The following is a 27,404-nucleotide window of genomic DNA, read 5'->3' as shown; positions in this document are numbered from 1 at the left end:
CAAATTCAGATTTCAAAATACATTTTAAAAAAGGTTTTTGAGTGGGTGCGGAGCCAAAGCGCAGGCAAGCAGGCAGTGAGGCACACTGCCCCCTCCCGTGGACACACACCGGTACTACAGCCAGAGGGGAATGTGACGCTGGGAGTCCTAGCAACACTGCAGCCGAATTAATGACGTGTATTATTATTAATATTATTATTATGATGATGATGATGATTATGTTTGTAGGAATCACGATTTCTGTGATTTATGACTCATGCTGTGTAGGGCGTCTCGTATTTTTATCAGAGCGATGTCATTTTTCACAGTTTTGGTCGCTCAGCTTTCACGGGCAGTTTCCCTTCCCAAGCTCCAGAGGTTCACAGTGAAAACTGCGAACGCTATCTTCACAAACAGCGACAGACGGGCCAATCGGGGCGGGGACGTCACAAACGCGCTCGAGTCATGCGGAGCCGCCGCCACGGAGGCGCTCGGCTCCCTCCAGTGGACACGCAGCGGTACTGCAGTCGGGAGGCGCTGGAAGATTATTTGATGAATTCCTTACCGATGCGGCTATCTCGTGGAGAGAAAGTGGAACGGTTACGTCATGTCCTAAACAATCTGATTGGATAAAAGACAAGTCACAAATTAAGTGACTTCTGATTGGCGAACGCATTTAGCGAATCAAAAGTTAGAAATGCGTTACCTAATTTGTATAGACCCTATGGCTGTCCAAGGTGCGCACCTGTTTAAAAATATACATTTATTATTAATAAAACATTTTTTTAGTACACGTGTCCACGTCAGTATTTTAATAATATTATATTTTCATGCTTTTAGTGAAGAATTGATTTACTATCAGTCATATTTTAAAACGGGCAGTTTCGAAATAACCAAAGAAAACAACGATTCTAAACCGGAACGTGCCTGAAGGAATCAACTGTAGTTCTCTTTTATAGCGGTTTAAAATGTATCTAAAAGTATATACGGGTGTTTGCAATAATTTAATCACAGACGTATCACATTTTATATTTGTGTCAGTTTTTAGTTAAGTAAATTGGAAAATTACAAGCGGTGTGTATTTCAGTATGCTAACGTGACGTTTTTCAGCAGGTTTCATTTGATTTTATGAAGCAGAATTAGTTAACACTCAAATCAACCCCTCGACAGCAGTTCTACTAAATGTCCACACGAGGGCAGCATTGGATAGGAAATGAAAGCTAAAGCCTCGTCTGTCTCCCTGAAGTTCGCTACCAATTGTAAAGAGCAGAGGACAGCTCAGCCGGAGGCGTGTGTCTGTGTGAAACGACTTTATTTCATGTGATAAGTTTGTGGAAGAAGGACGCCATGTGAGGAGGCGTTTGCTCTTGTTTTACACAGACTACGAGGGACAGCGCTCGTTAAACCAGGTGAGTGCATGTCGTTTACTTTGTTTATTATTCAGTGCAGTGGTTGTTTTTGAATCCCGCATTTTTAATAACAAATGGCCGTCCGGACCCGCTTGTGACTGTTTGCTGAGTGGCTTTTAATAATGTGTTTGTCTTTGTGAGCTCTGATCAGCAGGGTGCGGTTTGACGGGGGTGTGATTCCCCGGCTATATTGACTGGGGGTCATCTTTATTGTTTATAATCGTACGTTGTTATTGCCTTTTAGCTCATGATCATAATAATCTCAATCCCGTTTGAAATTACACTAAGTGCATTTGCATGGTGGCAGATGAGGGATGCCGCTTCACTCGAGGCTTGTGTACTGATGAAGATGTAGTTTCAGTGTTTAATGGTTATCCCCTCACTGTGTGTGTGTGTGTGTGTGTGTGTGTGTGTGTGTGTGTGTGTGTGTCTGTGTGTGTGTGTGTGTGTGTGTGTGTGTGTGTGTGTGTTTGTGTGTTCTTGTCTCTCGCCTGTCCTGTGAGGATGAAGATGTAGTTTCAGTGTTTAATGCTCATCCCCTCAGTGTGTGTCTGTATGTTCTTGTCTCTTGACAGGTCTGTGAGGATGAGAAGGTCTCCACAGTCTGGAGTCTGGTCTCTGACAGGCTCAACATACCTGTCAATCAACAGGGACTCCTCTACAAAGGCAAGGCGCTGGCAGGTAGGCTGAACAGCGCAGCGCAGCACAGCACAGCACAGCACAGAACAGCTCACCCCTCCTCTCACGCCTCGCCTCACCCCGGGTCAGTGTGGCACAGCCTGCCTGCTCTTCTGAACAAACACTTCAGCCCTGCCGACGCAATGAGAGTCTGGAGCAGCAACACGAGGTAACCTGAACACAAACACACACACTGCTATACACACACAGACACACACAAACACACACACAGTGAGAGGCTGGAGCAGCTACACAAGGTAAATTGAACACAATAAACACGGCTACACACACAATCCTAGCTGCAGCAGATGTACAATGTTATACAGACACACACAGACACAGCTGTACAGTGACACAGAGACGCACACACAATCACAGCTGCAGCATACACACTCTGAAATGCAGGTGTAGAGCAGCGTGTAGTTGTGACTCTGTGTCTCTCTCCTCCCCCTCTCCTCTCCTCTCCTTACTTTGTTTAAAAGAATAGAAGCACACCCAGTGAGCAAGGCATTGAGCAGCCCCACATCCCGCTTCACAATACCGCTACATATTGACTGACTGTTCGCATTGTGTGTGTTTGGTAAGACAAACCACATTTTCTACTTCTACTTTCTACGATTGGGCAAGTCAGCGGTTGTTTGATAACAGAACATAAAACATTACAGAGCGGGTTGAACTGCATTGCTGCAAATCAAGGCCCTTTAAAATGTGTACCTTCCCAGCTCAGGTATTGCTGAGGTAAAGAGACACTTCCTACAGGAGGACAGGACGTTGTCAAGGAGGGGATGTCGTCACGTGTCCTGAGGGCTTTCTTAAAAACATTGTTTTATTATTTCTAAGCGTACGTTGTTATTGCCTTTTAGCTCTTGAGCATAATAATCTCAATCCCGTTTGAAATTTGCATGGTGGCAGATGAGGGATGTCACTTCACTCGAGGCGTGCGTACTGATGAAGATGTAGTTTCAGTGTTTAATGCTCATCCCCTCAGTGTGTCTGTGTGTGTCTGTGTGTGTGTGTGTGTGTGTGTTTGTGTGTTCTTGTCTCTCGCCTGTCCTGTGAGGATGAAGATGTAGTTTCAGTGTTTAATGCTCATCCCCTCACTGTGTGTCTGTGTGTTCTTGTCTCTTGACAGGTCTGTGAGGATGAGAAGGTCTCCACAGTCTGGAGTCTGGTCTCTGACAGGCTCAACATACCTGTCAATCAACAGGGACTCCTCTACAAAGGCAAGGCGCTGGCAGGTAGGCTGAACAGCACAGCACAGCACAGCACAGCGCAGAACAGCTCACCCCTCCTCTCACGCCTCGCCTCACCCCGGGTCAGTGTGACACAGCCTGCCTGCTCTTCTGAACAAACACTTCAGCCCTGCCGACGCAGTGAGAGTCTGGAGCAGCAACACAAGGTAACCTGAACACAAACACACACACTGCTATACACACACACACAGACACACAGTGAGAGTCTGGAGCAGCTACACAAGGTAACCTGAACAAAATAAACACACACACTGCTATACACACACACACACCGACACACACACACACAGACAGAGACGCACACACAATCACAGCTGCAGCACACACACTCTGAAATGCAGGTGTAGAGCAGCGTGTAGTTGTGACTCTGTGTCTCTCCCTCTGCCTCTCTCTCAGGATTACGAGCGGAGGCTGCGCTTGTTGAGCCTGGATGATATGGAGCGGCTTGCGACCCGCATGCTTCACCCTGAGGCTGTGGAGTGCATGGAGCTGTCCTTCCTGGACTGAGGAATACTGCTGCTGCCCTCTCTTCTCCCCCTCTCCCCTCTCCTCTCCCCCTCTCCCCTCTCCTCTCCACCTCTCCCCTCTCTTCTCCCCTCTCCCCTCTCTCCTCTCATCTGTACTCTCTCCTCCCCCTGTCCTCTTCTCTCCTTAGTTTGTTTAAAAGAATAGAAGCACACCCAGTGAGCAAGGCATTGAGCAGCCCCACATCCCGCTTCACAATACCGCTACATATTGACTGACTGTTCGCATTGTGTGTGTTTGGTAAGACAAACCACATTTTCTACTTCTACTTTCTACGATTGGGCAAGTCAGCGGTTGTTTGATAACAGAACATAAAACATCACAGAGCGGGTTGAACTGCATTGCTGCAAATCAAGGCCCTTTCAAATGTGTACCTTCCCAGCTCAGGTATTGCTGAGGTAAAGAGACACTTCCTACAGGAGGACAGGACGTTGTCAAGGAGGGGATGTCGTCACGTGTCCTGAGGGCTTTCTTAAAAACATTGTTTTATTATTTCTAAGCGTACGTTGTTACTGCCTTTTAGCTCTTGAGCATAATAATCTCAATCCCGTTTGAAATGACACTAAGTGCATTTGCATGGTGCAGATGAGGGATGTCGCTTCACTCGAGGCTTGTGTACTGATGAAGATGTAGTTTCAGTGTTTAATGGTTATCCCCTCACTGTGTGTGTGTGTGTGTGTGTGTGTGTGTGTGTGTGTTCTTGTCTCTCGCCTGTCCAGTGAGGATGAAGATGTAGTTTCAGTGTTTAATGCTCATCCCCTCACTGTGTGTTTGTGTGTTCTTGTCTCTTGACAGGTCTGTGAGGATGAGAAGGTCTCCACAGTCTGGAGTCTGGTCTCTGACAGGCTCAACATACCTGTCAATCAACAGGGACTCCTCTACAAAGGCAAGGCGCTGGCAGGTAGGCTGAACAGCACAGCACAGCACAGCACAGCTCAGCACTCAGTTAAAAAGGATGCATGTTATTCTACATATATCTATTAACAGTAACACCTGCAAACAAAGTGTTTTCAATCTTTTATCATCTTTGAGTTGCATGAAGTGTTTTAACCCTATGCTGCCTACGGGGAATAAACATATCCGGTCATAAACATGATGCCTTTCTGTTTAAACACTTGTAGTTTTGGAACCTTAAATCAGAAATGAAAACCCAATACACCTACAGAAAGGCATTAAGTAGATCTTTCCATTGATGTAATTTATTTTGTTGTGGGGTGATTTTATTTTTATTTTCATATGAGCTACACCTCCCCAAAAATTATCGAAATATGAAAAATAATAAATAATATTTTTAAAAATTGGTCAATTTCAACCTCTTTCCAAGAGTTATATATATATATATATAAAAAACTAGAGTATATTGTAGCTGCACAATTTTCCAAGGAATTCAAATCTGAAATCAGAATTGAAATATCTTGCACAGTTGCAGAGCTAGATAAGGTTTTGCAATGCCTAGTATTTTACAAAAATCAACCTCCGAAATGGCAAAGGCAGACCAGGGTTAAAACTTGGCAAAAAGTGAGACTGGAAACACTGTTGCCCTGTTTGAGATACAATTATATTTCAGTATAAAAATAAAGAAACAACACACAAGTTATCAAGTAAAATGTTTAATTTTTTTATTTGGAAAAAAAAGTATATTACAAATAAAACTTTGAAATTAAGAATTTTATTTGGGAGGGAGGGAGACAAAAAAAATAAAACGTTCCATATTGTGCTGTATATATTTATTTTCAAAACTACCCTGCAGTTGAAGTGCTGGACTGGGGCTCCTCCAGATCACTCTCCTCCTCCTCCTCATCCTCCTGCAGCAGCTCTTCATCAGGGAGGTCCTCCTCCATGGCGTACATGCCCTCGATCTCTTCCTCAGTCAGGGCCCTCCTCCTCTTCAGTGACTGAACCACACGCTGGAGCTGATTGTCTCCACCCATTTTCTGGCTTACACACACCCACATAAAACATTAAAATAAATACCAATTAATAATAATAATATTAATACTAATATTAATATTCTGCTCCATCCTTTTTCACACACATAAAAAAGTAAACAAGTAATAAAATACATGGCTAAATAATAATAGTGACAACAGCTAAATAATGTTTTCTGTTTACACACAGTAAACGAGTAATAAAATACATGGCTAAATAATAACTACAGCTAAATGTCTTTGTTTTTTACATAGGCTACATACACAACGTAAAAATAAAAACTAAACAAGGTGTTTTCCTCATTCTTTTACACATCGAATAAAAAGTTAAAAAATAATAGATGCAAAATTAAATAATAACGACTACAGAGAAATAATGAATCGACTAGAAAAAGTAAAACACAGACGTACACAAACGCCTAACTTTGCATCACATGCGATAGACCTGTTAGTTTTGCCTTCTCTCCTGAGGAAAAACAAGTCTAAAATAAAAACGTATGTGAAACTAACTATAAGAAAGATGTTTAACAAAACAAACAAACAAAACAAAACGTGGTGTTGGTACAGTAGCTCCTCTCGTCTACAGCAGTCATGAAGTTAGCCCTGCCCAGCAAGCAAGCACTAAATAAACACTGCAGATGTACTCAGCACAAAAAAACAATATCAAGTTGAAAAAAACAACAACAACAATATGGTTAATTAGCCCAAGTACCTCCCGTTTAGATGATATGTAGATTAGCACTCTTGGGATTGTAAAACTGGAGATACAGAGCTTCGACTCTGCTGTGCACTCAGTCACAATGGCGCCAGCAGAGACTCGCCCTTGTAATCAAAATATTATATGTCCCGCCCACCCTAGCCCTAAACCAATGGTATCATGACAAGCCCCGTAGTCATGGCTATGACTCATACTTTAAAAAAACAAAATTGCTGATTGGACGGCAGAGATATGACGTGTTTTGTCAGCGTAACAAAAGTTATGAAATTACACCGAGTCAGCAGCTGAGAGTTAATCTACCTGGTCTTGAATCTCTCCTGTTTCTCCCCCTCCCTCTCTCTCTCTCTCTCAGATGAGCACAGACTGTCACACGACTCCATCGCTCCCGATTCCAAGCTGAACTCGTTGTGACGCCCCCAACAGAGAAAGTGTCACCCTCGCAAGAACAGCACTCCCTGTGTCACCCCTCCTCTCAGACCTCACCCCTCACCCTCGCCTCACCCCTCCTGTCACACCTCACCCCTCGCCACACCCCTCCTCTCACACCTCACCCCTCCTCTCACCCATCGCCTCAACCCTCCTGTCACCCCTCGCCCCTCCTCTCACCCCTCGCCTGACCCCTCCTCTCACGCCTCGCCTCACCCCGGGTCAGTGTGGCACAGCCTGCCTGCTCTTCTGAACAAACACTTCAGCCCTGCCGACGCAGTGAGAGTCTGGAGCAGCAACACAAGGTAACCTGAACACAATAAACACACACACACAGTGAGAGTCTGGAGCAGCTACACAAGGTAACCTGAACACAATAAACACTGCTACACACACAATCCTAGCTGCAGCACATGCACAGTGTTATACAGACACACACAGACACAGCTGTACAGTGACACAGAGACGCACACACAATCACAGCTGCAGCACACACACTCTGAAATGCAGGTGTAGAGCAGCGTGTAGTTGTGACTCTGTGTCTCTCCCTCTGCCTCTCTCTCAGGATTACGAGCGGAGGCTGCGCTTGTTGAGCCTGGATGATATGGAGCGGCTGGCGACTCGCATGCTTCACCCTGAGACTGTGGAGTGCATGGAGCTGTCCTTCCTAGACTGAGGAATACTGCTGCTGCCCTCTCCACCTCTCCCCTCTCTTCTCCCCTCTCCCCTCTCTCCTCTCCTCTTTACTCTCTCCTCCCCCTCTCCTCTCCTCTCCTTACTTTGTTTAAAAGAATAGAAGCACACCCAGTGAGCAAGGCATTGAGCAGCCCCACATCCCGCTTCACAATACCGCTACATATTGACTGACTGTTTGCATTGTGTGTGTTTGGTAAGACAAACCACATTTTCTACTTTCTGCTATTTTAAAAGGAGCCCAGTTTGGTGCAGGAGGCTTGTGGGTAACAGAGTTGTTTTTGCTGGGGACTGCAGCCCTTCCATTACCATTGCTCGTAGAGGGGAGATTGTTTTACTTTCAAGCCTTTTTCTTTAATAAATCCGGACGTTTGGAAATACATACTGTGTGGGCGTTTCCCTTCTTCATGGCTCCATGCAGCATCCTGTCACACAACAAGCCCTGAAAGGGGATCTATACATATTTATTCTCAATCACCAGGCAGTAATTGCAGCTACAATACAGACACACAACGTGTCACTTTTATTGGCTGAAACTTTAAACTACGACTAGAAGCCTCTGAAGCCTTTTCATGGCCCTCCACCTGTCCTTGATCAGAACGCTGTCCTTCCTCTAAGGGGTCGCTTTCCATGCTAATCTTCCGTTTCCTCTGCAGAAAGGACAGGACAGTGTTCACAGAGCTCCCTTCACTCCCGCAAAGCCAAGACATCCAGGCTCTTGTGCTGCTTTGCTCCCCAGCGCCCGAGTGCTTGCTGGCAGTGCTGAGGCACGCTCACCCTGAACAGCAGCGCTAGCTTTGTCTATTGAGGAAGGCTTGGCGCTCCCGTTGGTTCATCAGTAATAATGATTTAGTGGAGACAGTACAGTGCTCGGGGGGGGGGATGAAAGTTTACATCAGAATAGAAACTTTGCACAAAGTCAACCTGCTGGAAGTGGAATCATTTCTGCTGCGCAGCTTCAGATTCCACAGCTTGACGAGGAACACAATATAAAAAACACATGTTCCTCTGGAAGCCACACAGTTATTATATATATGATTAGTGTTAACACTCATAGCATTGACCTGGTATCCCTGGTATTTACCTCCGAGCCCTGCTGTGTAACAGGGGTGTTTCATAATCCCTCCTCTCTTCAGTGGCATGAAAGACTGCAACTGTGCAGTCAGCGCCAGGATTCTCAACTCCTGCAGTGCGACCTCTGACAAGGGAAGTGAACCTCATATACAAGGTTAGACAACAAGGCAGTCACAAGCAGACAGGTGGTGCAGTGGGCTAGTTCACTAGCATGCTGTGCTGCTTACCTTGGGGGACTGAGTTCAAATCCAGGTGAGTTCCTTGTTTGTTTTCAAAGACTTAGTTAATTTCTTATATAAGACAATGAAAAAGCAGACTACTCCGTGGAAGTAAGATGGACTGGGTTCAAATCCAGGCGAGTTCTTTGCTTGTTTCAAAGAATGTGTTAATTGAGCTCATATATAGTGTGAACCAAAGCTTTCCTGTGGGAGCTGGTGGCGCAGTGGCTATGCTGATGGCCTTCTCTCCCTGAAGACGGTGGTTCGAATCCTGGTCCCGGAGGCGAGTTCCTGAGGTAAGTAATGCTGTTGGTTGTGAGTCATGGTGGTGGTTGTAAATCTGGGTGTTGACTGTAAGTAATGATGCAGGTTGTAACTAACGATGTTGGTTGTGTCTCCACAGACGGAGGAGGGCCGTGTGCCCTGAAGAGGAGCCGGAAGAGGATGAAGAGGGGGCTGGGGCCCCCGGCCGCGGGGGGAGTGGAAGACGGGGGTGTTGGTACCATGGGGGGGAAGGAAAAGCAGGAGGTGTAAACATGGGGGAGCAGGCAGGGATGTTACCTTGCCTTTTGCCCTGAATCATCTAGAGATGATTATAGGACAGAAGATATCTTTAACGCTCCCTGTCAGATGGCAGTGCAAAAGGAATATCCCTGCCTGCCTGCCTGCTCCCCCATGTTTACACCACCTCCTTCTTCTTTTCCTCCTCTCTGGTACCAACACCCCCATCTTCCACTCCCCCCACGGCCGGGGGCCCCAGCCCCCTCTTCATCCTCTTCCGGCTCCTCTTCAGGGCACACGGCCCTCCTCCGTCTGTGGAGACACAACCAACATCGTTAGTTACAACCTGCATCATTACTTACAGTCAACACCCAGATTTACAACCACCACCATGACTCACAACCAACAGCATTACTTACCTCAGGAACTCGCCTCCGGGACCAGGATTCGAACCACCGTCTTCAGGGAGAGAAGGCCATCAGCATAGCCACTGCGCCACCAGCTCCCACAGGAAAGCTTTGGTTCACACTATATATGAGCTCAATTAACACATTCTTTGAAACAAGCAAAGAACTCGCCTGGATTTGAACCCAGTCCATCTTACTTCCACGGAGTAGTCTGCTTTTTCATTGTCTTATATAAGAAATTAACCAAGTCATTGAAAACAAACAAGGAACTCACCGGGATTTGATCCCAGTCCCACAATGTGAACAGCACAGCATGCTAGTGAACTAGCCCACTGCACCACCTGTCTGCTCGTGACAACCCAGCTTTGCACAGAAGCCCTTATATCATCCTCTTTATATTATTTGTATGCTTAGACCACTGACCCCTTGTCCTGTTACGTAAACACAAGTCTATCAAAATAGGTAAAGTGTTTGAAAATGAAAAGGAAACTCCTGCTCTGGGTTTGAACCCGCTACCCAGGGAATCACGGGTCTCTGCTCTACCAACAGAGCTATCCAGCCGACTGGTGCTGATGTTGTTTGAAACACATTATTACATTGTGTGGTGAGGACCTGGGGGCGAAGAGGTGATTCTTAGCTTTGTTTAATTTGTGATGAACTGGATTCAAAACCAAACCTTATAAACAGGTAAGTTTAACAATATTTTTGAAATCAATAGATTAACACTTGTGCTTTACATGTGACTTGAACCAACAACCTTGGAAGTCAGAATCCAGTGCTCTACCAACTGTGCTAGCCAGAGAGCTACTCTCTCCTGCTGCCAAATGACCTCCAGTACATTAACTAATGATTTGTACAAAATGTATATCACTCCATTGGAAATATCCAATAAAAGAGTCACTTCTATCATGTCTTTGACAGATTCAAACTACAAGGTGCTGTGAAAACAGAAGATTTCAATCTGTATCCTGGATATGATCCCAGTCTCTCAAGGGAAAGAGCATTTAAGCACAGGGACTGACCCCACTGCACCACCTAGCAGCTGTCCCTGAAGTTAGATTTACATTGCCTACAAGGTAAAATAACCAACTTGAAAAAAAAAACAAGAAAAACATGCACGTTGCACGGGGTTTGAACCACCAACCCTGGGAATCAGGGCCCTGTGCGCTCCCAACTGAGCCATCCTACCAGCTGTACTGCTGCAGTCATTTGTGACTTGAACTGGACTAATGATCTGTACAACATGGAGGTGATTACTGCCTTGAAAATATCCAATAAAAGAGTCACTTCTGTTGTATCTGACAGATTCAAACAAACAGACGCCGTGGAGAAACAAAACAAGCACACAACACAAGACTTCAAACACAACGCTGGGGTTTATTTATCAATTCTTTTTTAAGTCTCTTAATCAGAGAACACCAGTCATGCTGTGCCATTGAATTGTGGGTCTGGTTTTAAACTCAGTTCACTTGTCCTGTGAACTGGCTTTGAACCCAGACCTCCAAGGTGAAAGCCAGGCAAAGCTAGTGAACTAGCCCACTCCACCACCTGGCTGCTTGTGACAAACCAGCACTCTAACCTGGTATATGAGATTCACTTCCCTTGTCAGAGACTGCACACGCATGCTGAGTTGCATGCCACTGAAGAGAGGAGGGATTATCAAACCCAACCCTATTATACGGCAGCTCTATAAGGTAAATGAAACAATATTTCTGAAAATGAGGGGAAAAAAACATAACGTCTGTTTCATGTGGGACTTGAAACAGCTGTTAAGAGAATCTGAAGCCGATACACTACCAACTACACCAATCAGAAAGCTCTCAAAGCACCTCAGATGCTCCCCAGTATTTGAATTCTTCATGAGTGCAGCTGAGGGGTTGCAAGGATGCTGAAATAGACCAGCAGCACAGACCCCCTGCTGAGTTTACCTTTAACATTACATCAAAGATTCTGGAACAATAAATGTAAAAAATAAGGCATTTAACATCACATTGCATTTTTCTGCCAAGGTTTGAACCCTGTCCACCAATAATCACATTGATGCAAACCTAGCCAACCAGACTCCTGTGCTATCTATCGGCTTAAGGTGGGATCATGTGTGACATTGTCTATAAGGTTCATTCTTTAAAAATGAAAGTACAGCACACTGAACTCAGTGCACCAAGTGTAACCCACACAAGAGAAGCATGCAATTCCTCGTTATTCCACTGGTCGGCGTGTTTTTTAACTTTTTTTTTAAATGTAAATGTTTTTCATGAAAATATCACTTTGTTTTTTGACAAAAAAAAAATACAACATTGAAACGCACTAGGATGTAAACAGTGGACTAATAAACCAATAACTCGAACATTTAATAATACAAAATAATAAAATCAGTGTGAAATGAATGAAAAACGACTTAGGCATACTTGCAGCAGTAGGAGGTTATGGATTCTGAAATCTCATGACCTCCTACTGATGAATGTATGCTCAAGACTCCACCCAGCGACGGAAAGAGGTAATGCATGTCCAAAACCATACTGAGCCAGCCAGAGTGCTGAGAATCACACAAAAACCAGACGCGCTCAAAGGCCCAGGCGGGGTGCCTGAATCCAAACCATACCGAGCGAGCCAGCCAGAGAGCTGCCGAACACCACACTGAGCTGCACAGCACGGCTTCAATTCATATACCGAGCGAGCCAGCCAGAGAGCTGCCGAACACCACGCTGAGCTGCACAGCACGCTTCAATTCATATACCCAGAGAGCCAGCCAGAGAGCTGCCGAACACCACGCTGAGCTGCACAGCACGGCTTCAATTCATATACCGAGCGAGCCAGCCAGAGAGCTGCCGAACACCACGCTGAGCTGCACAGCACGGCTTCAATCCATTCTGTGTACAATAAATACATTGGGGCTCATTTCCTGCATTTGAGGACACCAGATCAGACAACTGGACCACCTTGCCCGCTTTCGTGGCACTTGCTTTATCAATAAGGAGAACATTTTTGAAGAGAAAAAGAGGAATATACACATGCAATCAACACCTGGTGGGTTTGAATCCAGAATTCTAGGAAACAGAATCCCACACTCTACAGGTGAGCTATCCAGCCTGCTTATGAAGGGGCCTGGTCAAAGCATTATTACATGTTGTGATGTAGACCTGGGGAGCCATAAACAGCTTGAGAGAGACTTGTGACAAAATGGATTTAAAACCAAGCTCACAAAAGGTCAAAATGAATTTATATGAAGAAGAATATACATGCGGGACTTGAACCCGCTACCGTGGGAATCACAGTCCCCTGCTTTACTGACAGAGCTATCCAGCTGACTGGTTCTCCTACTGCGTGAAACACATTATTATATTGTGTGGTGTGGACCTGGAGCTAATTTGATTCACAGCTTCGTTTCATTTGTGACTTGAAATGGATTCCAACCCATCTCACTTCCACGGAGTAGTCTGCTTTTTCATTGCCTTATATAAGAAATTAACCAAGTCTTTGAAAACAAAGGAGAAATGCACCTGGATTTGAACCCAGTCCCCCACAGCAACCAACACAGCATACCAGTGAACTAGCCCACTGCACCACCTGTCTGCTTGTGACAAGCTGGCATTGCAGAGAAGCCCTTATATCACCCTCATTATATTATTATTTGTATGAAACGATGTCCTGTTATGTAAACCCAAGTCTATCAAAATGGGCAAAGTGTTTGAAATGAAAATGAAACACATACCCTTAGCAAGGGTTTCATCCCGCTACCATGGGAATCACAGTCCCCTGCTCTACCAACAGAGCTATCCAGCTGACTGGCTCTCCTGCTGCTCTACCAACAGAGCTATCCAGCTGACTGGCTCTCCTGCTGCGTGAAACACATTATTACATTGTGTGGTGTGGACCTGGGGGCTAAGGGGATTCTCAGCTTCGTTTCATTTGTGACTTAAACTGGATTCAAAGCCAAACCTTATAAACCTGATAAAAAGGTAAATTTAACAATATTTTTTAAATCGACAGATTAACCAACAACCCTGGAAATCAGAGTCCAGTGCTCTACCAATTGAGGCAGCCAGACAACTGCTCTCTCCTGCTGTCAAATGACCTCCAGTACATTAACTAATGATTTGTACAAAATGCAGATCATTGGAAATATCCAATAAAAGAGTCACTTCTATCGTGTCTTTAACAGATTCAAACTCCAAGGTGCTGTGAAAACAGACGATTTCAATCTGCAGCCTGGATTTGATCCCAGTCTCTCAAGGTAAACAGCATTTAAGCACAGGGACCAACCCCACTGCGACACCTAGCAGCTGCCCTTGATGTTAGTTTTACATTGCCTACAAGGCAAATTAACCAACTTGAAAAAAAAAAAAACCCAGAAAAACAGGCATTGTGAATGGGGTTTGGACCACCAACCCTGGGAATCAGGGCCCTGTGCTCTACCAACTGAGCCATCCTACCAGCTGTACCACTACACTCATTTGTGACTTGAACTGGACTAATGATTTGTACAACATGGAGGCGATTACTGCCTTGAAAATAGCTAAAATAAAAGAGTCACTTCTATTGTATCTTTGACAGAGTCAAACAAATACGGGCAGTAGTGTGGAGTAGTGGTTAGGGCTCTGGACTCTTGACCGGAAGGTTGTGGGTTCAATCCTAGGTGGGGGGGACACTGCTGCTGTACCCTTGAGCAAGGTACTTTACCTAGATTGCTCCAGAAAAAACTCAACTATATAAATGGGGAATTGTATGTAAAAAATAATGTGATATCTTATAACAATTGTAAGTCGCGCTGGATAAGGGCACATGCTAAGAAAATAATAATAAATAGACACACCCCCACCCCCAGTGAGCTGATTAATTCAGCGTGGCTTTGTCAAGCAGGTTACAACAATGGGCAAAGCAGGCAGTGCACTTTATGAAGACAGGCAGAACGAAGCTCTTGCTATTCCTTATTCAATGCTGCCATCGTGTGGCCATTTAGTAGAACTGTTGATTTTAATAAAGATAATTTTCTTTAATTTAAAAAAAAAAAGTTTTATCTTAACACAGCTCAGTTGCCCATTGTAATGACTCGGACTAACCTTACCACTGTGCAAAAACAAAGACATTTCCGATACATTCTTAAAATCATAATAATAATCACAATAAATAAAACACAAAAAATAATGACAATGTACAGGAAATAGACTTTATATCACAGTGCAGAGCTGTGACAAGATGAAGGGAGCTTGAGGTTGTTCAGTCTAAAGCACTTCCCATTGTAGATAAAAAAAAAAAAAAAAAAATCAATCTCACGCCAGGCTGAGAACGGAGCTGCTTTTGTTTTGTTTAATTCCTTGTTTGTTGGTAACGCAAAAGCTCACAGCCAGACAAGTACAGCAGCAGACTTCATTAAAACACACACAATAAACGGTACAGTACATGCTGTAGTTACGGACTCTAGAGCTGTGTGTTTAAGATGCAGTGATTTGCGGTTCCAAACCCCCATAAGAGGCTGTGTGCTCCAGTGGGCAAAGAAAAGGGCTTGCAGGGAAATAGGCATCACACATGCTTTCATTTTTTAAATTGTTATTTGTCAAATAGCGAGTTAGAGATCATGTACATTTCCTTTACTTGTTTTTTTAAACACAACTTCACCGTCAAAAAGTACATTTTCCAACACAGATTCTCAAATAAATAAAGTCCATCATTATTGCAGGGAAGACTGCAAGACAAACTTGCAGGTCCTCTTCAAAGATTAACAAATGGCTAAAACACACAAGTCCATTGTCCCAGCCCCAAACAAACTTCTGCAGCAGTGAGCTGGACAGCTGACCAGGGGATGCACATGGATGCAAATGCATGCACATGGATTAGGGAGTGGTAAACATGTAGAAAACAGAAAGTACTGCTTAGAGGAGAAACCTCAAAATGGAGCAAGGTAACCAGTGGTGTACCACAGGGATCAGTATTGGGTCCTCTGCTATTCCTAATCTACATTAATTATTTAGATTCTGGTATAGTAAGCAAACTTGTTAAATCTGCAGACGACACAAAAATAGGAGTGGCAAACACTGTTGCAGCAGCAAAAGTCATTCAAAATGATCTAGACAGCATTCAGACCTGGGCAGACACATGACAAATGAAATTTAATAGAGAAAAGTGTAAAGTATTGCCTGCAGGCAATAAAAACGTGCATTACAAATATCATATGGGAGATACTGAAATTGAAGAAGGGAACTATGAAAAAGACCTAGGAGTTTATGTTGACTCAGAAATGTCTTCCTCTAGACAATGTGGGGAAGCTATAAAAAAAATGCCAACAAGATGCTTGGATATATTGTGAGGAGTGTTGAATGTAAATCAAGGGAAGTAATGTTAAAATTTTACAATGAATTAGTAAGACCTCACCTAGAATATTGTGTTCAGTTCTGGTCACCTTGTTACAAAAAGGATATTGCTGCTCTAGAAAGAGTGCAAAGAAGAGCAACCAGAATTATCCCGGGTTTAAAAGGCATGTCATATGCAGACAGGCTAAAAGAATTGAATCTATTCAGTCTTGAACAAAGACGACTACAGGGCGATCTGATTCAAACATTCAAAATCCTAAAAGGTAGACAATGTCGACCCAGGGGACTTCTTTGACCTGAAAAAAGAAACAAGGACCAGGGGTCACAAATGGAGATTAGATAAAGGGGCATTCAGAACAGAAAATAGGAGGCACTTTTTTACACAGAGAATTGTGAGGGTCTGGAACCAACTCCCCAGTAATGTTGTTGAAGCTGACACCCTGGGATCCTTCAAGAAGCTGCTTGATGAGATTCTGGGATCAATAAGCTACTAACAACCAAACAAGCAAAGATGGGCTGAATGGCCTCCTCTCATTTGTAAACTTTCTTATGTTCATATGTTCTAAAAGTAGACAAAAGTAAGGCAGGGCTACAGTTTGATTAAAGGGGAGGTTCACTGCATGGCTTTTTATTTTTATCTGCCCGTGTACTATGTTGGTGCGTGTTCGTGCCACTGTCTTTTCGTATGAACTTTAAAATGTGTGATCGACGACTGTTTCAATGGTAAACTGTTTTAAACCCCTGTCTTTTTATGTTTCTATAACATCGATGTCAATCTGATGTAGTTTATGTGTGATCGCGGAGATTTATTTATATATTAAATGATTTTACATGTCAAAATGTTGTCAATCTTTAATCAAACTTAAAATGTTTCAGTAATATAATGACATGCTGCATCCATAATATTATTAGCAGGGCAAGTCATTTTATACATTTTAATATTAGTATAGCTAATATTTTAAATCGTGATAATTCACTTTAATTCAATATACTGTATCTCTTTCTCGTTACATGTCTTATTGGTTGTTGCACTACAGGGATTTACCATTTTAAAATGATGCTGATATATAGTAGCCTGCAAATACTGTATGATCTCTCTCACAACACAAAATCATGGTTGGTATTGAACTACAGGTATTTACCACGGTTTAGCAAAGACGTTAACTCTTCAGATTTTAATTAATGAATGTATTGTTTCTTCCCAAACTTGTAATTGAAACACATGCACTATGATAACCAGTTTCCTGTTCATTTTCTGTCCTTTATTATACAAAATACTGTATGTAAAATAAATGAAAGAACAAATATCAAATAATAATACTGTATTAGCAACGTTTTTCAAGTACATCCTGTGATTGATGTGCTCCGTGGCCTAGTTAGTGATCGCAGCATGGAGCTTAATGTTTTCCATGATTGAAACTCATGCTTTAACTTTTGGACAATCGCTCGCATACCTGCTGTCCAAACTGTAGTGCTTCCCAAAACAAAAACACCTCCAGAAATGCAAAATAACGTCAATACGCAACACGTTTTGCTAGTTAACGTTTGTTACACAAACAGAAATACACAAATCAGAAATGTACAATCGTACAATTCATTTTAAATGATTTATTTGCTGCTAATATATATTACAGCGATATTCACATTCCCTTATCTAGCGTAATGCTGTCGAATGTATCCGATCTACATGTTAATGTAAATTATACGTACAAAAGTCATTTGAAATTATGCATTTTTGTTAGGCTAATATATCGGATCTAAAGCGATATTCACATCATCTTATCAAGCAGCATACTGATGAATAAATCCGATCTACAAATTGATATAAATTATACCTACAAAATGAATTTTAAATTATTTATTTTTCATTAACATATCCGATCAACTTATTTCCTGGCTCGATCTACTTATTTCCTAGCCTAGGCTCGGTTACATTAGAAACAATGGAACCTCCCCTTTAAATTCTAGAGCTTGATCAACATAATTCCTGAGACAACGGCAACAGCAGACTCCAAACTGGGCTCTCATCTCATGCATCGATTCAACAATATGTAATCGCAGCTCGGGAAATTTAAGGGCAGAGGATGGATAAATGGATTGATTGTTGCTCCACTACTCCTCACTGTCTGCTACAGCACTGCGCACACTGGATACATGAGGAACTGACAATGTTGATGAACCTGTGCAAGCTGTGACCTGCAGGTTACTGTAGTCATGAATTAACCAGCTGACACTCGCAATGCAAGATGAGCACGTCCACACTATCAGCTACATGTGAACTAACATGCTGAACTACATAAAGAAATGCTCCAGCCAGCATCCCATTCGTCACGAGAAGCTAGTCCTGATTCTCAGGTACAAACGCCCTCACACAATGTCAAGGGCAGACAGGCAGACTCTGCAGGACACTGTCCCTTAAAAGCGGCTCCAGGGCTCAGAGTCACAGGAGCGAGCCACACTGACCCTGACACTCACCACTACAAGGCACCTCTCCTCAAGAAAGAACCAGAATTGAAACGACTTCTCTTAAGTTCTGGATGTCACTCAGGCACACAGCCACACACTCCAGGAATCTGTCAAAGACAACAATAACGACCAAGCGAATGACATTCTATCAACTGCAGAGCAAACACTGGTCATGGAACGACCTTCAAAAGCATATCAAACTATCTCATTATTAACAGATTAAAAAAAATCAGGGGGGAAATTTTATTTCTGATAAATGTACTTGTTTTAATTAATTTTAAAGTTGCAAATAATCCAATGGAATGTCCTGATTAATTACTGTTTCATGGTATTATTATTTTTGAAATGTTTCTGTTAATCTGTTAACGTGTGTGATTGTTTCTGTATTGCTGCCTGTGGCAATGTGCCCCGCCCCTGTGTGCATATTATGTGTTGTATGTTGTGTGCGTGTGTTAATGTTGGTGTATAGTCATTGGTACACGGGATATAAACGGGTCTGTGTTTCACGTGTAGCTAAAAATGTAGATTTATATTTAGGCACGAGGAGGGCACAAATCACTTCACGTGCTGGTTAAATGTAATATGTGAGCACGGGGTTGCACGTAATTAATTCACGTGCTGGGATTCAAGTGAATAATTAATTAGTAATTGAATCCCAGCACAACAGTATATATAGACACATTTTCCTTCACTCGGGGTTGGGTGTTCGAGAGTGGAGAACGGGTGAGAGAGAAGGAGAACGTAAAAGTGAAGTCAAATAATAATCTAGAAGTGTTTGTACTCACCGTGTTTGTTTGTCTCTCTGTGCACCGTTTGTTAAGTGTTTAGTACGTTTTGTTTGTCTATTTATTTTGGCGCAAGTGCCGTGTCCTGTTTTGTGTTTAAAACCTTTTATTTTCTGTTCTGTTTATTAAATGCTGAGCAAAGCATTCGCTCAGCTTCACCAAACCACACATCTCTGTCTGTTTATTTCATGCTTCTGGTCTGACGCTACCCACTCCGGCCGTCTTTGTGACACTGCCCTATTGGTCAGATCTGTCTCCAAAAAGAGATTTTGAATCTTAAAAAGACTTCCTGGTTAAATAAAGGTTTTAAAAAAAACAAAAAAACATGATCCAAAATACAGTGACCCTGTGTGGCAGTGACCCTGTGTGGCAGTGACCCACAGTGCAGCACAAACACCCCTCATGACAGATCAGTGACCCACAGTGCAGCATAAACACCCCTCATGACAGATCAGTGACCCACAGTGTAGCACAAACACCCCTCATGACAGATCAGTGACCCACAATGCAGCACAAACACCCCACATGACAGATCAGTGAAACACAGTGCAGCCCAAACACCCCTCATGACAGATCAGTGACCCACAGTGCAGCACAAACACCCCTCATGACAGATCAGTGACCCACAGTGCAGCACAAACACCCCTCATGACAGATCAGTGACCCACAGTGCAGCACAAACACCCCTCATGACAGATCAGTGACCCACAGTGCAGCACAAACACCCCACATGTCAGATCAGTGACCCACAGTGCAGCACAAACACCCCACATGACAGATCAGTGACCCACAGTGCAGCACAAACACCCCTCATGACAGATCAGTGACCCACAGTGCAGCACAAACACCCCTCATGACAGATCAGTGCAGCACAAACATCCCACATGACAGATCAGTGAGACACAGTGCAGCACAAACACCCCTCATGACAGATCAGTGACCCTCAGTGCAGCACAAACACCCCTCATGCCAGATCAGTGACCCACAGTGCAGCACAAACACCCCTCATGACAGATCAGTGACCCACAATGCAGCTCAAACACCCCACATGACAGATCAGTGAAACACAAACACCCCACATGACAGATCAGTGACCCACAGTGCAGCACAAACACCCCTCATGACAGATCAGTGACCCTCAGTGCAGCAGAAACACCCCTCATGACAGATCAGTGACCCACAGTGCAGCACAAACACCCCACATGACAGATCAGTGACCCACAGTGCAGCACAAACACCCCACATGACAGATCAGTGACCCACAGTGCAGCACAAACACCCCACATGACAGATCAGTGACCCTCAGTGCAGCACAAACACCCCTCATGACAGATCAGTGAAACACATAAAATACTTTCAATTACTCAGCATTTCCAATTACTAGCATTGACTATTGCTAAGGCCAAAACTGTTCTACCACGACACTAGATAAGAACACATATATACATGTATTGATATATACATACATTATACATATATATATATATATATATATATATATATATATATATATATATATATATATACACACACACATATATATATATATATATATATATATATATATATATATATATATATATATATATATATATATATACACACATATATATATATATATATATATGTGTGTGTGTGTGTGTGTGCAGATGTTGTGGTAAAGTAATTCAAGGGAGGTTTGAGAATAAAAATAGCATTATTCCCTCACATGGTGCATCTTGACCACTAGAGGTCTCCTGAAACATGGTCAGACAGGATAATGAATGTTCAAGTCATTGTTTATGGAGTAATGGGTGGTTTTGTTGTCTAATTAAATCCACCTGTATTATCAAATCATGCAAACTAAACTATTTACATTATGAAAAGTGGAGTTCATTATCTTAAGCCAAGTCTTCCAACTTGATGCATTCAAAACTTCACCTGAATATAAGATACAAGATCACTGTGCAAACATCCCACAGCAGCATGCTTTAAATGAACAAGCATGCCCTGTGAATGCCAGCGGTGTCTCCCCTACAGTGCAGCGTGCTTTAAATGAACAAGCATGCCCTGTGAATGCCAGCGGTGTCTCCCCTACAGTGCAGCGTGCTTTAAATGAACAAGCATGCCCTGTGAATGCCAGCGGTGTCTCCCCTACAGTGCAGCGTGCTTTAAATGAACAAGCATGCCCTGTGAATGCCAGCGGTCTCTCCCCTGCAGTGCAGCGTGCGTACAGCCAGTGGCATCACAGTACAGTAGATCACTCACATTACAAGACAAATCCACAAACAGCAGCCTTCAGAGAGTCCCTCCACTGCGATGACTTTGTTATTTCACATGCAGACACGGTGCTGTCTCCCATACCTGCTCACAACAGCAAAACCAAAACCACATGAAAAGGATACTTCTCTCATCAGGCCCCATATTCAAAGTGTCACTTCATCACCTAAAATATAAAAAAAAAATTAAGCAATCTATAAATGCTTTCAGCCTAGTTGGACATTATATACAACTTTACCTGTCCCACAATTGTCCCCCAAAAAATACATAGCATGCACCCCAAGTTGAAAGAGGCAGCATTAATCCTTACAATAGTTGCAGGGAAGAACAACTTCTGCGTTAATTAACTGCATTGAAATCAAGACAATCACGGATATAAAGAATCATTAAATACAATCACAAGTGTTACTAACTACCTTAACAAACAGTTACTCCGGGTTCAAATACAGTCAGCACTCTTTATTGCCACTCAATATTATTTTGAAAATATCACTTGCCAAAAGAGACGACATGTGGCACTGTAATACAGAACATACTTTTAAATCCGGTGTGCATTGTAGCAGTGTGTGTGTGTGTGTGTGTGTGTGTATATATAGTAGTGTGAGTGTTTATTGTGTTCAGGTTACCTTGTGTAGCTGCTCCAGACTCTCACTGTGTGTGTGTGTGTGTGTGTGTGTGTGTAGCAGTGTGTGTGTTTATTGTGTTCAGGTTACCTTGTGTAGCTGCTCCAGACTCTCACTCTGTGTGTGTGTGTGTGTGTGTGTAGCAGTGTGTGTGTTTATTGTGTTCAATTTACCTTGTGTAGCTGCTGCAGACTCTCACTGTGTGTGTGTGTGTGTGTGTGTGTGTGTGTGTGTGTATAGCAGTGTGTGTGTTTATTGTGTTCAGGTTACCTTGTGTAGCTGCTGCAGACTCTCACTGTGTGTGTGTGTGTGTGTGTGTGTGTGTGTGTGTGTTTATTGTGTTCAGGTTACCTTGTGTAGCTGCTGCAGCCTCTCACTGTGTGTGTGTTTGTGTGTGTTTGTGTTCAGGTTACCTCGTGTTGCTGCTCCAGACTCTCACTGCGTCGGCAGGGCTGAAGTGTTTGTTTAGAAGAGCAGGCAGGCTGTGCCACACTGACCCGGGGTGAGGCGAGGAGTGAGAGGAGGGATGAGGCGAGGGGTGAGAGGAGGGGTGAGCTGTGCTGTGCTGTGCTGTGCTGTGCTGTGCTGTTCAGCCTACCTGCCAGCGCCTTGCCTTTGTAGAGGAGTCCCTGTTGATTGACAGGTATGTTGAGGCTGTCAGAGATCAGACTCCAGACTGTGGAGACCTTCTCATCCTCACAGACCTGTCAAGAGACAAGAACACACAGACACACAGTGAGGGGATGAGCATTAAACACTGAAACTACATCTTCATCAGTACGCAAGCCTCGAGTGAAGCGACATCCCTCATCTGCCACCATGCAAATGCACTTAGTGTCATTTCAAACGGGATTGAGATTATTATGCTCAAGAGCTAAAAGGCAATAACAACGTACGCTTAGAAATAATAAAACAATGTTTTTAAGAAAGCCCTCAGGACACGTGACGACATCCCCTCCTTGACAACGTCCTGTCCTCCTGTAGGAAGTGTCTCTTTACCTCAGCAATACCTGAGCTGGGAAGGTACACATTTGAAAGGGCCTTGATTTCCAGCAATGCAGTTCAACCCACTCTGTGATGTTTTATGTTCTGTTATCAAACAACCGCTGACTTGCCCAATCGTAGAAAGTAGAAGTAGAAAATGTGGTTTGTCTTACCAAACACACACAATGCGAACAGTCAGTCAATATGTAGCGGTATTGTGAAGCGGGATGTGGGGCTGCTCAATGCCTTGCTCACTGGGTGTGCTTCTATTCTTTTAAACAAAGTAAGGAGAGGAGAGGAGAGGGGGAGGAGAGAGACACAGAGTCACAACTACACGCTGCTCTACACCTGCATTTCAGAGTGTGTATGCTGCAGCTGTGATTGTGTGTGCGTCTCTGTGTCACTGTACAGCTGTGTCTGTGTGTGTCTGTATAACATTGTACATCTGCTGCAGCTAGGATTGTGTGTGTAGCCGTGTTTATTGTGTTCAATTTACCTTGTGTAGCTGCTCCAGCCTCTCACTGTGTGTGTGTTTGTGTGTGTCTGTGTGTGTGTGTGTGTGTTTGTGTTCAGGTTACCTTGTGTTGCTGCTCCAGACTCTCACTGCGTCGGCAGGGCTGAAGTGTTTGTTCAGAAGAGCAGGCAGGCTGTGCCACACTGACCCGGGGTGAGGCGAGGAGTGAGAGGAGGGATGAGGCGAGGGGTGAGAGGAGGGGTGAGCTGTGCTGTGCTGTGCTGTGCTGTGCTGTGCTGTGCTGTGCTGTTCAGCCTACCTGCCAGCGCCTTGCCTTTGTAGAGGAGTCCCTGTTGATTGACAGGTATGTTGAGCCTGTCAGAGACCAGACTCCAGACTGTGGAGACCTTCTCATCCTCACAGACCTGTCAAGAGACAAGAACATACAGACACACACTGAGGGGATGAGCATTAAACACTGAAACTACATCTTCATCCTCACCGGACAGGCGAGAGACAAGAACACACACACACACACACACACACACACAGACACACACAGACACACACACACAGACACACACAGACACACACAGACACACACACACACACACAGTATCAGAGCAATCTAGCGAGGGGACGGTCGAGTATTGTCAAGAGCAAAAACACACTTTCATAAAAACTGCTGCTTTTGTATTATTATGGTCTGTATGTGTGGCATGCTATAGAAATGTATTGTGTTTTTTTCTTTTTTTGTGCTCTGTACTGTACAGTGCTTTGTGAAACGCTTGTACAAAAATCACTATATAAATGCAATAAAAAATAAATAAATAAATAAATACACTGGAAGTGCTTCACATTGTCACAGAACAGTATTATGAATTTTCTCTTGGTCTACAGACATAATATTGTCTGAGAATTATTTCTCAGTCTCACAGATGAAGTGACATTTAATACAAGTGCAGAAAAAAATGTGTCAATTTAAACACAATAGCAACACTGAGGTGAAGAGACAAGCCCAACACATTTCTCTTAGAGGTAGTCGAGCAAAGCAAGAGGCGAGGACGGACACATCTGCTGGAAACGCATGGATTTGAATTTGTTTCCAGGTTCAGTATTCCCCTCACGTGTGCAGGAGTGACGGCAGGCGTAAGAACGCTGTGTGTTGCGTGTGGAGAGAGTTCGGGTGCGCTCACGACACGCAGACTTCCGTCATTCTGCGCAGAATCCGCACAGAATCGGAGCAAGTAGCCAAGGAATTTTCCGAATCTTTGCAGAATCTGCGCAGACTTAGCAAAGTCTGCCTCTCGTGAACGCACCCCCTGTAGTCTGAAATCGTGGGTGACGTGATTACGAGGCACACACTGACAAACCCCACACATTGTGTGTTTTCAGTTTATATCTTGTTAAAACAGAAAACTATATTAATTAAAACAATAAACTCCACACAAATTCATAAACACAGTGAATTCTAATCAGAAATTACAGTTTAAGTGACTAATGTAATCAACCACCATGGATCCCAAAATGATAGATACAGATTGGCCAACAATCAATGCTGCAGGGAACAAGAACAACAATATAATAAACAGCGACGTCACTCCTTCAGAACTCGTGTGCAGCGAACTCCCAACAATAAAAAGAAATTAACACACACCCGGTGACATTAAAACCATGAAGAGGCAACAACCTCGTGTGTGCACAATAAAGCATTAGCGGGGGCAATCAGATAAATCATCCATAGCAAAAAACAACACAGCAACATTAATTTGCGGTCCATTGTCGGACTGGGTCCGACATTGCAATTATTCCTCACAGGTCCTTTGTCGGACTGGGTCCGACATCATTATAGCAACGCAATAAACGCGTGTTTAGTCGTTTTTTCTCCGGAAAAAGCCGAGACAGCCATTCAATTGCCGAGTGGGAGCGACAGGAGCCGAAACAAGTCGAGAAAAAAAAATAAAAAGGCGTATCTCATGAATAGTCATACATGGTATCAGGTATCAGATAACGGGGCGTTCATAGTAAACAAGCTGGCTGAGTGCGTCAGCGCACAGAGACTATATCATGGACATTTGTAGAGATTTTTTCAGATGTTATAGTAATAAAATAATGACTTGGATCGCATTATTGAGGAGTTTGGTGATAAAACGAGTGATCCAGAGATGATCGATCGGTATGTACGACTATTATTATTACTATTATTATTATTATTATTATGATTATTATTATGATTATTATTATTATTTATTTCTTACATAGGTAAACGCTATAGCAAACGAAAGGGTGGGGTGGGGCTGGAGATGCCTAGTGAGTGCTTTGTTGATATGCAGGGCCATTTAAACCCGTTTGACTGTGAAAAAAAAATACTTTTAAACAGCGCGTCTAAAATGAACTGCGCGTGTGAAAACCTGACGTGCCTGTTGCGCACTTAATAAATGGACTGCAAAGGGTTAAAACAAACACAGAAAACGGAGGCTGGCGCGCTTTCGATTATGACAAACAAAAAGGATGAGATGAAGCCGTACAGCCAAAACACAAGCCCCTTAAACAGGTATAAATAACAATACGGTTTTGTTTTACCTGAGTCGAATCCTCTATTGCGATGTGAAACTCCAGGCAAGCATGTGGGCGGACATTCTGTGAAGCGCGCATGCTGACGTAGGCTTTGTTATGACCGTGAACGCGCCTGATAGAAGTCTGTGGGGACCCTGCTTTCACTGCTCGTGCTGTGCCCTGTAGCTCAATATGCAGGGGTTATTTTTTTTATATAAAAAAGCCGTTTTGTGGCTTTCCAAAGACGTATCATGCGTCTGGATCGGATGTTCGTAGACAAAATGATAATTGTTTACATTTGGTCAAATACAAGATTGCATGCAGTTTCCGAACATCTCCCCCTGGTGGTTAATTGCGGTGTTTACGGCAGAATAATTCAATGGGTTTCTCCATATCCCATATATTTTCATATTACCCATAATTCAATTTGTGACACTTAACTGGAAAGGTACATATATTTAAATTAAATATATATTTTTAATAATTAAAATTGTATAAAACATTGAACATATATTATCCACAAACGCCGTTTTGGTAACAATATAATATTTGAACTTATTTTAATATATAAATTAATGAGTAATAACCCTAAATTGAATTTTACATAGTTATACGAATTATAAATAGCTATTGGAATGATGTAATTAGCATATATCCCAATTATCCTGAATTGTAAAATTACTGATTTGTGAGGAATAAATCAAAAGTTATGTGTAATATATATATATAGATATATATTTTTTTTATTTTAAAGAATTAAATTGTATAAAACATTAACCATGTAATCCTCAATGACCACGTTGGTGACAATATAATATTTTTTATCATTTTAAGATAGAAATATACTGTAATAAAACCAAACCACAAATAGACTTTGGACTAATTATATGAGTTATAAATAACAATTGAACTCTTTATATATTATATAGCAAGAGCTGTGTGGCTTGAGCTAGTGGATTGTGCTTGGTATGAGTGAAGTGGCTGAGATGAACGTGTGTGAGTAAATAAAGTGCTGAGAAAGAAGGCTGGTTGGAGAGAGAGAGAGAGATGGGAGCCCCCCAGGAAAGGAAAGTGGGGGGGTGGAGAGATGGGAGGAACAGAGAGGGACAGAGAGGGACAATGGGGAGGGGCGCGGAGGATGAAGAGAGGCAAAGACGAGC

General features: G+C 43.1%; 2 long non-coding RNA genes across 6 annotated transcripts in view; one reads left to right on the top strand and one right to left on the bottom strand.

Annotated features, from left to right (window-relative positions):
• The window catches only part of LOC131700476 (uncharacterized), a 33,012-nt gene extending 8,723 nt beyond the window's left edge, over window positions 1-24,289 (bottom strand). The window contains exons 1-4 of one of the 5 annotated variants that reach the window (XR_009308366.1): window positions 22,664-23,788; window positions 21,616-21,793; window positions 18,593-18,690; window positions 14,165-16,413 (exon numbers count right to left, since the gene is read on the bottom strand). This is a non-coding gene — a long non-coding RNA (uncharacterized LOC131700476). Of the gene's footprint in view, window positions 1-14,164; window positions 16,414-18,405; window positions 18,691-21,615; window positions 21,794-22,663; window positions 23,789-23,812; window positions 23,987-24,007 lie in introns of those variants that run through there. The other 4 variants (XR_009308365.1, XR_009308364.1, XR_009308363.1 and 1 more) reach the window with 4 other exon arrangements.
• LOC131700475 (uncharacterized) lies at window positions 1,006-7,991 on the top strand. Its single transcript, XR_009308362.1, has 6 exons — window positions 1,006-1,388; window positions 1,964-2,235; window positions 3,199-3,465; window positions 3,716-4,745; window positions 6,843-7,221; window positions 7,482-7,991. It is a non-coding gene; the product is annotated as an uncharacterized LOC131700475 (long non-coding RNA).
• Window positions 24,290-27,404: the final 3,115 nt, after the last annotated feature.

Source organism: Acipenser ruthenus, chromosome 24 (genome assembly GCF_902713425.1).
Source record: "Acipenser ruthenus chromosome 24, fAciRut3.2 maternal haplotype, whole genome shotgun sequence".
NCBI classification, from domain to species: Eukaryota; Metazoa; Chordata; class Actinopteri; order Acipenseriformes; family Acipenseridae; genus Acipenser; species Acipenser ruthenus.
The sequence above is the reverse complement of the archived record's forward strand: the minus strand, read 5'-3'. Positions and strand labels throughout refer to the sequence as shown.